A 14,817-nucleotide genomic window follows, 5' to 3' on the forward strand; every position below is an offset into this window, starting at 1 on the left:
AATCTTGAACAAAAAATAAAACAAGTTAGATAAGCCTGGTCCAAGAAACCACATCTTGATGTGAGATATATTCGGTAGCATGTCTCCTCTAAATTTTGAATCCTTCAATTCTACATTTTTAAGTATTTGGAAATTAATTATTTATTACTTTCAATTATATGGATCTCTTATAATTCCATGAGAAGTTGTCTCTTATAATTCCATGAGAAGCTGCTCTAGCTAACAAGAATGGCCAGTCAAAGAAACCACCATTGTATATGACATAAATACCAAGTTTCACTTCCTGCATATGAACAAACAATTGTCCGAAGAGCTCTTCTTGCAAACCTGTAGAAATATAAAAGCATAAAATATGATAAATAAAAAAATATGTGCAATGGCAACATGTATCAAAATACCAATTAAGGAAATCCCATTACCTTGTTTTTCCCATTTACACTTTTAAGTACCCTTTGTAATCCAGTTTGGTGCACTCCAGATTTTCTATTTCCTGCCCCACACACTAAAGCAAATGTGGTATTCTTGAATAATTCATTAAGGATCAAACAATTCAAGTAATAATCACTATACAGATTTACAAAAGTAACTGTATGAATATTTCGATCTACCGCTTTGATAAATAGTATGGCACATCTATCATTTATTTTCAGTGCCAACAACACCAATGATCCACAAGATCATAAATTTTTGTACCACTATATACTAAAAAATGGCATAACCTAATGTTATCTTAGAAACATAAATATGGAAACAACTTAATAGAGGTAGCTACCTAAAAAGAAAAAAGAAAATGGGTCATTTACGTTTCCAAGCAACAACGTCCTCGGCCAACCAGAAGAGAAACCCCGAACCCCCCCACCTGGACTATTTATAAGAATGATAGGAAAACAAATAATTGCACCTCCACACAGCTCCAGAAGATCATATAACTTCAAAGAAAACACCAGTAAGAAGAACACAAATAGAAACCCTAAACATGCTATGGGACTGGGAACATCGGTCATTTCAAGGTTATTCGTCTGCCCCAATCCTTAGAGAATACCAATAGAAACCTTCCACCGCTTGTAAACCACCAAAGTAAATAATTCATTGGCAAAGTTGATTCAACCTCAGTCATGGGCAATTTGAAGGATGGTGGATCGACTATGAAGCAACTGGCCACATAAAGAATTCATTGGCATCTAACTAAGGTTGCAAACATGTACAAAAGCAACTGTAGGAAATTAAATCTCCAACTTATCAAGGAAATGTACATTTTCCAGGAAAGCTCATTGACTAGCAAAACACTCCATCCATCTAGACTGTAATTCCCAAACATCAATTCATGCTAACAAAATATAAATAACAGAGTTCATATCATTCTTCTAAAGACAACACCTATAAGGGATTGCCAAAACTTATTCCTCTAGTGATCAATATATTATAGTGATTATCTTACCCTGAATTACTGTGCATCAAATATAAAATAAAAATAGAAAAAGATACTTTATTGAAAAATAAGAATGAAGATTGGATGATTAGTAAATCACTACTTCAATAAAGCAAAATATAAGTGGAACTCCAAATGAGAAATTTTACTCATGAGGTTGAGGAAGGAAAAACATACAAGAGCAATATCCTCTTTCTCCATAATTTTTGTATTTGCAATCAAACCTTTATATTGTCGCCTCAGACATGCCTCAATATCTATTTCCAACTTTTCCTATAATATTAACAAGTAGGCACAAATTATTATAAAATAAATTAACTAACAAAGGGGGAAAAAAATTAATACTAGTTAACATCACTATTTGAACATGAGGCTAACTTCCTGCTTGTCATTTTCCACCCTTTACATCACTTTTATGGTTTTCTATTTGTAACCCTTGTATTGAAATATACCTTCATAGAGGCACAAAAATAAGGAGGAGACTTGTACTTAGACTTGAGACTTGAAACTTGAAAGTAGACCATCCTGATGCAACAAAAATTATAACACACCTGAGTAAAAGCTTACGCAACTGGGTAATGACTAATGAGAAAGAACCATGTCATCAATAAAATCAGTAAACTGAATATGAATAAGATGTTTGACCTGCGTAACAAAGTACAGATCGATACAACTCTATGTCTTGTTTGTGTCTTGAATCTTGATCCTCTGAAGATGACTGCAAAGGATAACAACATAAGGAACTCCAAATATAATGAATCAGAATAGGATAGGGCAGGAATGAGAAAGCAAGTATCAAACGAAACCACTCATAGATGCAAGAGTGAGCAACCATTTCCGGGAAATATAAAAAAATCCTGGCTTGGACTCGAGTTCCTCCTCAGTCTTGCGGATAAGCTTTTGTTTATTTCTTGGATCTCAGTGCTCTATACATCTACCATCGCCATTCATTGTTGCTTTATAGAACTTCCTCGGACAGCATTTCTGGTTCAGTGTCAACGGGTGAAGGTGGCTGAATCATTTCCCCTACTTTTTGTTTAGTTTATTTATGTATTCTGACAAAAATGCCCTTGGGTTCCTGAACTATGTCCTGTACATCCTCATTCCGATCCATTTCTTCTCTGCCATAATCGGGTTGAATCAGTAAAATAAGAAAAACTAACTGAAGAACTGTATCCTTATTCTAAGATTCATTATTTATCTTTTATATGTAAAAAATAGTTTTAATTTAAATTATACACTAGGTTCAGGATGTATAGACTACAGAATTTCAGACTTTGAATAACAACCAACCTATACATACATGGATAGAGATGCAAATTGAAAAATTGTTACCAGCATGAGCCCACTATTCAATCCAATTCAGTTTGAACAAGGAAAAATGCCTCCAAGTTCAAACTGGTAGAAATATGTAATACCACTCAGCATCTATTATATGAGAAGGGTGGGATGGGGACCTGATAGGCCTTCCCATCTTAACTGAAGTACTTTTGCCTCAGGAAAACCATTTAATGCAAAAGAATACACACTTGAACCACACCTTCATAATCAGTGGAGGCTAAATAATTCTTAGAATAGCTCTTCCAAAGAACCCAACTGAGATTCAATTTGCTTGCCATCTCATTAACTGGGTAATGGATATCGACAAAATCATTGAGGTGTGCATGGAAATCGAATATCTTAATTTACTTCGACACCCCAGCAGCAAAAAAGTAGTCCTCATCTGATCAAAACTAAATAAAAAAATCATATTTGCTGGGTTAAGAAGATCCCCATTTCATAATACCCCGGGAACTTCAGACTTACTATAGCAAGCATACTTGCATAAGCCACTCAAAAATTTTTCTAACGTGATCATTAGTTTGGTTAAGGCCCAACTCTCTGTTTTCATTTTGAATTAGGGAACATCCATCTTGGTTCTTCAATAACTCTTTATCTGACGGTGTTATTGTTGGAATGTATGTAATAGGGATACTTTAGGAACTGTGTTTATGTTAAGTTGTTGTATTTTGTATTTCCTTTTATTTATCTTTCACCTCCCTAGGAGGAATATGTAATTCCCTAAATTATTATTGGAAACTAACTTATGTGAGGTGAGCAAAAGAGCTAACACACGATTCTTCCCTCATCTCTCTCTTTCTCCTCTCATCGTCTCTCCTTCTCCTCTCTCTTCTCTTTCCCCTACTCAACTTCCAACTTGGTATCAGAGCTGCTATAATGAGTTTGAGCGTCGACTAAGTCTTCTTCCTCTCATTCTTTGAGTCTCTTTTGCACCCCCTTTGTTTTCTAGGGTTCCAATAGAGGCTATACTATGTAATAAAATTCAACAAGGTGACTTAATAGAGCTTTAGAAGCATTTTGAAGAATATTGGAGGTAGATTGAAGCATTAGAAAGCATTATTAGGGCCAAACCAAGCATTATTGGCCTAAACACCATTACCATCAGATCCAACTTCAAGCTTCTCTTTCTCTCTCTCTCTCTCTCATCAAGAAAGTGTCGGGGATGGGGTTAGGCCTGTACGTGTCATCCAAGGCCCCTTGTTTGGCCATCCTAACTTATGGTTTGAGATTTATGGTGTTGATGGAACACACTCAAATTTTTGCTTGCTGCCAGGTATCGACAGCAACCTTTTTTCTACATATATGGCCTGAAATGACTAGTATTGTGCTCTTGGGTTGTTTTTGATGCATGTATCCTATCTTATCTTGCATATGTGTGAGATTGGAATAAATTTCTATAGTTTAATAGTGGATTTGATTGGTTTCATCCCAAGTTTCATGTGTTAAGCTTACTGGTTTTTTTTCTCTTGGTTTTGAGAAGAATATTGGGGTATTGGATCTCCAACTTGGTTTCATCCCAAGTTTCATGTGTTTCTCTTTGCTTTGGATCTCCAACTTTGATTGTTTAGGAGTATCCTATCTTATGATGCATGTGCGAGATTGGAATAAAGTTCTACAGTTTAATAGTAGATTTGATTGGTTTTATCCCAATATTCATGTGATTTTAGCTTGCTAGATTTTTTTTCCTAGTTTTGAGAAGACAATATTGGGGTATTGTTTAGGAGTATCCACTCATTATGTCTGATCTCACTAAACCTTTGGAAGCTACATCAGGTGGGCTGAGTAGTACCACTCCTAGCCAGATTGCCTTTGACAACCCCAACACTCAGATTTCCCTTGTCAAGTTGGATAGCATCAACTATTTAGATTGGTCATACTCTATGAAGCTATCCTTGAGGAGTCGAGAGAAAATTGGATATATTAATGGGGCTATCAAGGTTCCCACTGTCTCTAACCCAGAACATTTATATATCATAAATGAAAAACTGCAAATTCCACTGTTATGACTTGGCTCCTCTTTTCTATGAAACCTGAGATTGGCAGAAAGATCTAGAAGGAAACTGCTAAGGATGTCTCTAAGACCTATGACATGGTGGGTGACTCTGTTAATGTTTACCAACTCCTCCAGCAGACTCTCTCCTTGAAGCAGGGAAATATGACTATCTCTGAATATTACAATACTATTGTAAGACTTTGGGAGGAGTATTAATGTAGAACTAGAATCGGCAAACCAACCTAGTCCCAAAACAGCAGGATACTCTCGAAGAACAAACACAAGTCAAATTAGGATAATAGCACAACAGATCAGATTACAAGAGAAATCAGACCTGAAACAGTTGAAGCTATTGAACCAAATACTAGGGTTTCTTTGATCAGATTGGGACCGATAACAGGGGCTTACAAGACTTCAAATAGGTCCAAATCAACTTAATACCATGAACCAAAGTCCACGAGAACAGTAGGAACTGAACCAGATCTGTCAATTTCAGTTCTGCTTTGTCACAGGTCACTAAAAGACAAGAAAAGGGAGAATTTTTAAATCTCTCAAACCACTGGTCAGAAAGAGCTCCCCTTTGGGTCGAGTTCTTCCCCAGATAGGACCTATCTTTGATCCAAATTTCAGCCCAAACTGATGGCTGAAAGTGTTTCTGGCAACAAGGGATCAAATAGGAAATATGAGGATTTTCTAGACAGAATTGAGAGAAAAGTGATTTAATTAAATACCTATGACAGTAGATCAGATCTGGAACACCTTGAGTATGGAAGAAAAGAGGGAGATAACTAGAAGAGGACCTCTTGTGTTTCACACCGCGGAGAGTCAATTGGATCAAACACCAATTCCATCAGCCTTGATCAAACACAAAACAAATCTCCATGTAGAAGACAATAGCAACAACCATTAATTTTTTTATCAAAATCATCTAGGCCTTTAGGAGCCTCCTTTTCTTTATTTATAATGTTAATGGGGGAGGGAATTACAAAATAGAAGGTTCCTCAAAAAGGAAACCAAATATTCTCCTAATACAATAGCTACTAAAAACTGAAATTAGAAACTAACTGAAATTAGAAACTAGTTGAAAAAGGAAACTAACTACTAAGGACTTGACTTAATTAATAACTTGACTCATAAGGAAACAAATATAACTCAAATCAAGCCCAACTAGAAAGGAAACTAATGAAAATGGAAACTAACTAGTAATCCCGTACTCAATCTTAGAGCCCCCTTTTTAGACCCATAAAAGTGGTCTATTACACTCAAAACACATGGGATCAAAAGCCTAACATGTATGGAACCCAACCCTAGGCTTATTCCTAATAAAACAAGCCTATTTTGGTAATTAATCTGCATCAAGTATGATAATTATTGGGACCTTCAGTTGTCTAATTCTGAAGATGAAGCCAAGGTCTACTGATCCCTTGAAAAGGAGCGAGTTCTGATCTTACTAGGGGTTGAACTCGGATTATGAGCAAATCCGGATACAGATTTTGGGACAGTCACCCCTTCCATCCCTTGATAAGGTGTGCACTAACTTATCAACAACTTAATAGAGGTAACAACATCCTCTGCCAACCAGAAGAGAACCCCCGAACTTGACTATGCAAAATAAACTGGTCAACCTATGACATATATTCAGAACCTACACAGATTGAATATGACTAACATAAATTTTTTATCCACCGATAAGATTTATAAGAGCAATAGAAATAGAAAGATTTGCACCTCCACACAACTCTAGAAGATCAGAGAACCTCAAAGAAAACACCAGTAAGAAGAACATCAATAGGAACCCTGGAACATACTATGGGTGTCGGAACTTCGGTAATTCAGGGCTATCCGTCTATTCCAATCCTCAAAAGAACAGATAATTGCACCACCTATAAACCACCAACGTAAAGAATTCAAAGGCAAAGTTGAGACAACCTTAGTGATGACACAACTAGCGACATAAATAATTCATTGGCACCTGACTAAAGTTGCAAATATGAACAAAAGCAACTGCAAGAAATCAAATTTATAACTTATTATAAGGGAATGTGTGTTTTCCCCGTGTGCTCACTGATTATCAAAACACTCCATCCATCTAGCAAGTAATTCCCAAACATCTATTCATACTAACAAAATGAAAAATTTCATATCCTTCTTACAAAGACAGCATCTGTAAGGGATTGCCAATACTTATTCCTCTAGTGATCAATATATTATAGCGATTATGTTATCCCAATTAGTATCCATCAAATATAAAATAAAAATAGAAAAGATACCTTACTAGAAATAGGGATGAAGATTGGAAGGTTAGTAAATCACTACTTCAATGAAAGAAAATATTAAGTGGAACTCCAAAGGAGAAATTTTTTTCATGAGGTTGAAGAAGGAACAACATACAATATGAAGATCCTCTTTCTGCATAATTTCTATATCAACAATTTGTCCTTCATATCGTTGCCTCAGATAAGCCTCAATGTCTGTTTCCAACTTTTCCTGTAATATTGACAAGTAAGCACGGATTATTGTAAAATAAATTTATCTAACAAAAGGGAAAGAAAAAATATTGATACAGGCCAACAGTACATTTAACAAGACTGACTTCTTGCTTTTCATTTTCCTCCCTTTACATCTCTTTTTTACTTTTCCTTTTATAACCCCTGTATTGAAATATACCTTGGTGGCGGCATAGAAATAGTAGGAAACTTCTACTAAGATTTGAAAGTAGACCACTATTGATGCAACAAAAATTATAAAAAACTGAGTATACGCTGATGCACCTGGGTAATGAGAAAGAACCACGTCATCAATTTTAACAGTAAACTGAATATGAATAAGATGTTTCACCTGTGTAACAAAGTACAGATCAATACAACCATATGTCTGGTTTGTGTCTTGATCCTCCCAAGATGACTGCAAAAGTTAACAACATAACGAACTCAAAATATAATGAATCATAAGAGAATAAGGCGGGAATGAGGAACCAAGTATCATACGAAATCACTCATAGACGCAAGAATGGGCAACCATTTGAGCCTCTTTTTACCTCCAGAAAATGTACCAAACCCTGGCTTAGACTAGAGTTCCTCCTCGGTGATGCGGATAAGCTTTTGTTTATTTCTTGCATTTTACCTCCAAAAAGTGTACTAAATCCTGGCTTGGACTAGAGTTCCTCCTCGATGATGCGGAGCTTTTGTTTCTTTCTTGCATCTCAACACTCTCAACTTTGCCGTTCATTGTTGCTTCTAGGTGGACCATATAACTTCCTTAGAATCCATCTCTGGTTCAGTGTTCAGCAGTGCTTTTTGTCTAATAATTTATGCCTTCTAAAGTTAATGCCCTTGGGTTCTAGAACAATGTCCTGTACCACCTCCTTCCGATCCGTTTCTTCTCTGCCATAATCTTATTAATTGGTCAAATAAGAAAAACCTATGAATTGTATCCTTGTTCTTTGATTCATTATTTATCTTTTATGTGTAAAAGAGTACTTCTAATTTAAGATATGAACTAGGTTCAAGATGTATAGAATACAGAATTCCAGACTTTAAATGACAGCCAACCTATACATACATTTATGAGATGTAAATTGACCAATTGTTACCAGCAGGAGCCCACTATTCAATCCAATTCATTTTAAACAAGGAAAAATGCCTCCAAGTTGGAACTGGAAGAAATATGTAATACCACTCAGCATCTCTTATATGATAGGACTACCCATCCTGAATGAAGTACTTTTGCCTCAGGAAAGACCACTTAATGCAAAAGAAATGCACACCTGAACCACACCTTCATAATCAGTTGAGGCCAAATAATTCTTAGTATAGCTGTCCCAGCAAACCCAGCTGAGCTTAAATTTGCTTGCCATCTCAATCACTGGGTAATGGATATCGACAGAATCAATGAGGTGTGCGCAGAAATCAAATACCTTAATTTTCTTCGATACCACAGCAGCAGCAAAGTGTTCTTCATCCCGATTGAAACTCAATGAGAAAATCACATTTACTATGTTTAGAAGTTACACATTTCTTAATAGCCCACGAACTTCAAACTTACTCTAGCAATATTACTTGCATAAGCCACTAAAAAATTCTGCAATGCAAGCTTTAGTTTAGTCAAGGACCCAATCTTAATTTTCATTTTGAATTGGGAAACATCTATCTCGGTTCTTCAATAACTCTTTATCTGACAGTGTTATTGCATCAGTATCTTGTATATGAACTTGAGACCTCATAGAGAAATAAGCATTTTCAAGCTGGCTTATATTCTTCATCAGCCTCTCTTCATTCAAGTGCATTTGAGCGTAAAGGTTCCTTAAGGAACCAGAATTCTGATAAGTTCCTTTTCGCAACCTCCTATATATCAACTTCTAAGTATCAAATGTCCTCACCAAACTTAGATGCCTGCTTCTGTTTTTTCTTTTCCTTTAGAGATATAAGAAAATGTATTGACAGCTCTGATTCAACATGATCTTCCTCATCAGATGATGACAAATCACGTCCATGTGAAAATTCTAGAGATTTTCCTGTGAGGTATAACATATTTTCAACAATTTCCCGGGGGTAAGAATAAAAATAAAGAGATTGAAGTCAATGTCCAGTCTCTAAATACAGGGCAGCTATTCTGATAAACTTGACAAGTTTACAAAAAATAAATTCCAGGAAACAAACTACATACAAAAGTTTGCAGTTGAAGAGCAAGTATAATTAAGAAAAACTGCCAGTGCTGACATTGACCACAATAATATGGAATAAGATAGTAATAAATGGTGGGTCTGGTTAGATTAGAGAGATCAGAGTGATAAAAAATGTGAGTGGATCTAATCTCATCTGTTAAATTCCTAGGGTAAAATGTTGATAGAACTCTCTACACAAATAGATGACAATATCTAATCTCAAGCATTTAGATCTCATAGTGGTAAGCACTGAGCAACTCTCACCACAACCATCTGATGGGTGGATGCCTTTAATTCCCACAGGGTTCTAAAGGAAAGGTGTGTGAGTGTCACTGGAACTGTTAGAACAATACTTTTCATCACAATTGGATTTAGTCGTGGAAAATAATGAGTTACATCCTATAAAATCAATTTAAGTAAAAAAGGGCATTTTTGTTTTCCAATAAAGCATAACGAAGAGAAGGGGCATGTGCACCCTTGGGGCTCAGTAGCAGAAATTAAATGGTGACGGCTAATGGCAGGGTAAATGTGGACCTATCTTTGGATGGCTGGAGAACAGTATTCAGAAAGCGCACAGATAATCTGCTTAATCCCAAAACAGTAAGGGTGACTATCAAATTATATTTCCTTTTTGGTGTCTAATAAAATGGCAAATATAAAGGGAAAGGGCATTCGTCATATACAATACTTTGATGCATGTTTTCATTCCCTGGATGCAGGTCTACCTAGGAAAAGAGAATATTATCTGCTAAAACATAAGACTGTCAGAAATGGTAGCTAGGTAGTTGTTGATGTCTTATCTGCGATAAAAGTTACATCCCCTATTTTATTTAACAACGGAGGGCAAACCTGAATATGGAATCTTTATTATTGCTTGATTGTACTTGCTGATAAGTCTACATAGTCAGTAGTTCTCAGTAATCACTTTATTTTCAGTAATATCCTTGCTGTTTTAATATTTATTTCCTGGTGAGTTGCAACAATATTCTATAACTGCACGCATATCTGACATGCAAGGCTTTTGGGTGCCACTACAAATGAATCGATGATACATAGATTTCAAAATTTACAACATAAATGGAGTAATTGGCTGAAGTGGACTGTGAATACCTTGTTGTTGGCCTTGAAGAATGTTCAAGATGAAGAAAGCAAAGACAGAAACCAGCCTCCTTGGGGCTTACTGACAGAACACTTGGAGGGAGAATTTGATGGTGTATGTCCGACATTGCGACAGCATGAACTTCCCATGATTCAAAGCAACTAAGTAACTGATTAAAACTGCCCAAACTAGTCACAAAGATCATGCTTTCAGCCCAAATCTTAAGAGAAACAAAAAAATAAAAAAATAAACTAATAATCAATTAATTGATTCAATAATGACTTTATAGGCTAAATGACAAGTATAAGCAATGGAAGGAAGTTTTTCTGGCTATATTGTACATGAATTACCTATTGCCAGTTCGGTTATTGGAACCTATGGTTCATACAACAGCTGTAGATTATTCACAGGTCCCACACATAGGCGATACAGTTGGACACTCAATTGAAGAAAACTGTTATCATGAATGGAGAAGATATGCTTTTTTGTTATGCCATGCATTTCAATGTGGTTCCAGGTATCCTCGAGTTCTTTCAATTACTTCCCTTTTACTTGCTTTACTAGCATCATTATAATACTGTTACTATTATTTCCTTGAAAAGCAAGGATTCCTTTACCCTTCCAGCTGAAACTTCTTCAAACATATAACACGTCCCAATTTCTGGATTCTGGAGGTTGCCATGTGCAACACTCCATACCCATGTTGATAAATGACACTTGCATATATTTCATATCATATTTTGAAAAAATCATATATAAGGGCATACCCAGTACAGAAGACTCATGCCACTGCAGAGTATTGGGAGGGTCATTTGTAAGCAGCCCTACCCCCGCTTCGTGGAGATGTTGTTTCCCGAGTTGAATCCTCCAGGACTAGGTTGCAATGGAGCAACCTTACTATTGTATAAAGGCAGGCCCTCACTCTCAAAAAACTATGTAATCCAATAAAATAAAAATATGGTTATAAGTCATCCTAAATTGTACATAATGAAAAGAGATTATGGATAACACCCTTCATTATTTTTCACAAGTAACAAGAAATCATCAACCGACCACAGAGCATACTAAAGAACCTTTCATTTACTAAAAGCGTGTCAGTTGCGGACTCAAGGCCCAGATACAAATTGAAGCAAATATCAAGGACATTCATTTTTTCTGTTTTCAGGTTCAAAGATCCAAGGACTGCCTCAATGAATACTTGTAAAGTAACATATTATTCTTCACAAGGGTGTAACAGTGACAATGTATAATGGCATCACATCTTTTATGTCACCATGTTTCACAAGTGACAAGTGCCCATTTCTTTAAAACCAAACATAAAAAAATCTGTCCAAGTCCTAGATTTCAGACCATATCTTAGCTATATTATTATATTAGAAAAAAGTAACTAATTAAAAATAAAAGATAAGACGATAAGCAGTTAATTTAACATAGAACTTAGATGCATAAAGAGGGACAAATCAGATTATATTTGCACCTCAAATAGAAGAACACCCAGACTATAGATATTTGACGAAAAGGTGCACTTCCTGTCATTCAGTTCCCCTTGTCTAGTTTACCACTTCTCTTCCAGCTGAACATGCCTAGATGCCTTCAGCTGTCATGTGGTTTAAGATATAACTGGCACTCCGTACTTACTTATAGTATTGCATTCTATATATGAGTTGTATCAGTCAGTAAGACCATACCCTCACTCCTGTACAGCCATATTGTTAATATCACCCTCTATTACTGTTTTATACTTAAGCCCGAAATTGAGGCGATTGTCCAACAAGCATCTGCTCGCTATAGTTGTTTATGTTTTGTGGAATTTTAAGCTTGCATACCCTGTTGAAAGGGTCTCTTCCTACTCAAATGATGTTCCAAGTAGGAAGTATCTTGATTTATGACACTCTAATCTTTGGGACGTGAAGCAATATATTTAACCCGATCTGATGGCAACATTATGAAACAAGATGGACGTACATCTGGCAAAGCAACTCCTTGAGAAGGGAAAGAGAGGGACAGAAATTCCACCCCTTCCATGGTTCTTGCACAGTTTTTAGACTGACCTCTCTTACTCAAATTCCTATTACTGTTGACATATATTCCATCAACGTTGCTGTCTTCAAGAAGTCACCAGTGATGGAAACGTACTTTCAAATGTCATTGATTTCCTCTCTCTCTCACACTTCGCTCAGCTCTTTCCCTCCTCCTCTCCTTTCCCCCAGCCATCTCCTTTGCTTCGTTGTAAGTGACATAAATACCAGGCTTCACCTCTTGCATATTAACATAACACTGGCTAAGGAGCTCTTCCTGCAATATAAAAGGATAAAATATGATGAAAAAAAAGGGCAATCTGAAGACATATCAAACAACCAACTAATAAAATCCCATTACCTTGTTTTTCACATTTTTCACTTTGATTCACACTTCGTAATCTAATATTGGGTGTATAAACCAGATTTTCTATGTAATCCCTCGGACACTAAAACAAATGTGGCATCCTTGAATAGTTCAATAATGATCAAACAATTCAAATAATAATCATAATACAGAATTACAAAACTAACTGTATGAATATTTCTATCTACCACTTTGACAAATAGCATAGCACATATTTCAATTTTTTTAAGAGCAAACAACCCCAATAATCCACAATATCATAAAAATTTTGACCAAGACAAATATCACTGAGTAAAATTTATCACTAGATGTTAAAAAAGTGCATAACCTAATGTAATCATAGGAAAAATAAATATGGAAAAACTACCAGAAGAGAATCCCCCCATAGACTATGCAAAATAAACTGGTCAACCGGTGACATATATTCAAAACCTACACAGATTGAATATGAAAAGGAAAGAATTATCTTAACACGGAGTTCCTCCTCATATGACTAATATAAATTTTTTATCAATCAACAAGATTTGTAAGAATAATACGAAAAGATAGATTTGCACCTCCACCACAACTCCAAAAGATTAGTGAACCTCAAAGAAAACACCAGTAATAAGAACACCAATAGAAACCCTAGAACATGCAATGGGCGTGGCAAGTTTAGTCATTTCAGGGCTATCCGTCAGTCCCAATCCTCAGAAGAACACCAATAGAAACCTTGCACCACCTGAAACCCACCAAAGTAAAGAATTCATTGGTAATGTTGAGTCAATCTTAGTGATGAGCAGTTTGAAGGATGGTGGATCAATTATGATGCAACTCGCCATATAAATAATTTATCTGCAATATAACTGAGATTATAAACATGTACAAAACCAGCTGTAGGAAATCAAGTCTCCAACTTTTTTTTTTTGGATGAATAAATAATTCATTACCAAGAGGAGAAGAATATACAAGGGGAAAGAGGGGGGGCGAAAGCTTAAGCCAACAAGGAAAAGCCATCCCAGGGGGGATCTACAAAAGGGGAATGTATATTTATCAGGCAATCTTACCAATTAGCAAAACACGCCATCCATCTAGCTTGTAATTCCCAAATGAAAATTCATGCTAACAATATATACCTAATATATTTCACATCATTCTTACAAAGACAGCACCTATAAGGGATTACCAGAACTTATTCCTCTAGCGATCAATATTCTATAGCGAGTATCTTATCCCGAATAACTAAGCATCAAGTATAAAATAAAAATAAAAAGGATACCTTACTTGGAATAAGGATGTACATTGGATAATTAGTAAATCACTACTTCAATGAAGCAAAATATTAAGCGGAACTCTAATGGAGATATTTTTCTCATGAGGTTGAGGAAGGAAAAGGATAACAGATCAAAATCCTCTTCCTCCATGACTTCTATATCCATCAATTTGTCCTTCATATCTTTGCCGCAGATAAGCCTCAACCATGGTTTTAAGTATCTCCGATACCGATACGATACCCTCCGATACGTATCTTAAATTTAGTCGGCCGATACGATACACATCGATACGATACATTGAATTTTTTAAATCATTTCGTATCGATACATATCCTACAATACATACCGATATGCATCAATACACCACTAATACACATCGATACGATACGACATGCCTCCATATGACTCTATGAAAAATATAAAATTGAGGTAAAATGTACGTTTCTATATGTATTGGTACGTATCGGTGAGTATCGGTATATATCAGCACGTATCGGTGAGTATCGATATATATATATATATAGGTACGTATCGGTGAGTATCGATACGTATCGGCGCTACGGTCATATAATGGCCAATATGGGTAATTTTTCAGAAAAAAACGATTTTTTGAAGGGTTTTTATTCCAAAGTTGTTGTCAGCCATATTTCTCTC

General features: G+C 35.9%; 1 long non-coding RNA gene and 1 pseudogene across 1 annotated transcript; both read right to left on the reverse strand.

Annotated features, from left to right (window-relative positions):
• Nucleotides 1–11,286, reverse strand: LOC122091501 (annotated as a pseudogene).
• A 196-nt stretch (nucleotides 11,287–11,482) lies between these two features.
• Nucleotides 11,483–14,485, reverse strand: LOC122091502. Its single transcript, XR_006143946.1, has 3 exons — nucleotides 13,468–14,485; nucleotides 13,278–13,342; nucleotides 11,483–11,498 (listed from the first exon to the last, which is right to left on the reverse strand). It is a non-coding gene; the product is annotated as an uncharacterized LOC122091502 (long non-coding RNA).
• Nucleotides 14,486–14,817: the final 332 nt, after the last annotated feature.

The sequence above is a fragment of the Macadamia integrifolia genome, chromosome 10, assembly GCF_013358625.1.
Source record: "Macadamia integrifolia cultivar HAES 741 chromosome 10, SCU_Mint_v3, whole genome shotgun sequence".
Lineage (NCBI taxonomy): Eukaryota > Viridiplantae > Streptophyta > Magnoliopsida > Proteales > Proteaceae > Macadamia > Macadamia integrifolia.